Source organism: Zophobas morio, unplaced genomic scaffold (genome assembly GCF_036711695.1).
Source record: "Zophobas morio isolate AGI-343-1 ecotype UQ-CSIRO unplaced genomic scaffold, CSIRO_AGI_Zmor_V1 ptg000388l, whole genome shotgun sequence".
Lineage (NCBI taxonomy): Eukaryota > Metazoa > Arthropoda > Insecta > Coleoptera > Tenebrionidae > Zophobas > Zophobas morio.
This window is the reverse complement of record NW_026972492.1, coordinates 187,081-189,377: the sequence shown is the minus strand read 5'-3', so window position 1 is coordinate 189,377 and position 2,297 is coordinate 187,081.

Sequence of the window (2,297 nt, the reverse complement as noted above, 5' to 3'; positions counted from 1 at the left end):
CGTTGCACTTTCCGAGCCCGTAGGGTATCTGATTGGCTTAAAAGTACAAGAAAACACTTCAAAAGTGACGTTTCTGAAGAATTTTAACAGTTTTCTTGTATCTACGAACGCCAGAATGCATAAAATTGACCTAAACGTCTCCTTTTCCTATTCTGAGTAGTTTCTGCATGCTTTAAGTGTGTTTGGTGGCTCAGAACCATCAAAAAACGTTGAAATATAGTTCAAATTCAATAAAAATCGACAAAAATACAGTTTCTAGCTAAAATTTGATGGTTTCGTTGCACTTTCCGAGCCCGTAGGGTATCTGATTGGCTTAAAAGTACAAGTAAACACTTCAAAAGTGACGTTTCTGAAGAATTTTAACAGTTTTCTTGTATCTACGAACGCCAGAATGCATAAAATTGACCTAAACGTCTCCTTTTCCTATTCTGAGTCGATTCTGCATGCGTTAAGTGTGTTTGGTGGCTCAGAACCATCAAAAAACGTTGAAATATAGTTCAAATTCAGTAAAAATCGACAAAAATACAGTTTCTAGCTAAAATTTGATGGTTTCGTTGCACTTTCCGAGCCCGTAGGGTATCTGATTGGCTTAAAAGTACAAGAAAACACTTCAAAAGTGACGTTTCTGAAGAATTTTAACAGTTTTCTTGTATCTACGAACGCCAGAATGCATAAAATTGACCTAAACGTCTCCTTTTCCTATTCTGAGTCGATTCTACATGCTTTAAGTGTGTTTGGTGGCTCAGAACCATCAAAAAACGTTGAAATATAGTTCAAATTCAATAAAAATCGACAAAAATACAGTTTCTAGCTAAAATTTGATGGTTTCGTTGCACTTTCCGAGCCCGTAGGGTATCTGATTGGCTTAAAAGTACAAGAAAACACTTCAAAAGTGACGTTTCTGAAGAATTTTAACAGTTTTCTTGTATCTACGAACGCCAGAATGCATAAAATTGACCTAAACGTCTCCTTTTCCTATTCTGAGTCGATTCTGCATGCTTTAAGTGTGTTTGGTGGCTCAGAACCATCAAAAAACGTTGAAATATAGTTCAAATTCAATAAAAATCGACAAAAATACAGTTTCTAGCTAAAATTTGATGGTTTCGTTGCACTTTCCGAGCCCGTAGGGTATCTGATTGGCTTAAAAGTACAAGAAAACACTTCAAAAGTGACGTTTCTGAAGAATTTTAACAGTTTTCTTGTATCTACGAACGCCAGAATGCATAAAATTGACCTAAACGTCTCCTTTTCCTATTCTGAGTCGATTCTGCATGCTTTAAGTGTGTTTGGTGGCTCAGAACCATCAAAAAACGTTGAAATATAGTTCAAATTCAATAAAAATCGACAAAAATACAGTTTCTAGCTAAAATTTGATGGTTTCGTTGCACTTTCCGAGCCCGTAGGGTATCTGATTGGCTTAAAAGTACAAGAAAACACTTCAAAAGTGACGTTTCTGAAGAATTTTAACAGTTTTCTTGTATCTACGAACGCCAGAATGCATAAATATGACCTAAACGTCTCCTTTTCCTATTCTGAGTCGATTCTGCATGCTTTAAGTGTGTTTGGTGGCTCAGAACCATCAAAAAAACGTTGAAATATAGTTCAAATTCAATAAAAATCGACAAAAATACAGTTTCTAGCTAAAATTTGATGGTTTCGTTGCACTTTCCGAGCCCGTAGATATAGTTCAAATTCAATAAAAATCGACAAAAATACAGTTTCTAGCTAAAATTTGATGGTTTCGTTGCACTTTCCGAGCCCGTAGGGTATCTGAGTGGCTTAAAAGTACAAGAAAACACTTCAAAAGTGACGTTTCTGAAGAATTTTAACAGTTTTCTTGTATCTACGAACGCCAGAATGCATAAAATTGACCTAAACGTCTCCTTTTCCTATTCTGAGTCGATTCTGCATGCTTTAAGTGTGTTTGGTGGCTCAGAACCATCAAAAAACGTTGAAATATAGTTCAAATTCAATAAAAATCGACAAAAATACAGTTTCTAGCTAAAATTTGATGGTTTCGTTGCACTTTCCGAGCCCGTAGGGTATCTGAGTGGCTTAAAAGTACAAGAAAACACTTCAAAAGTGACATTTCTGAAGAATTTTAACAGTTTTCTTGTATCTACGAACGCCAGAATGCATAAAATTGACCTAAACGTCTCCTTTTCCTATTCTGAGTCGATTCTGCATGCTTTAAGTGTGTTTGGTGGCTCAGAACCATCAAAAAACTTTGAAATATAGTTCAAATTCAATAAAAATCGACAAAAATACAGTTTCTAGCTAAAATTTGATGGTTTCGT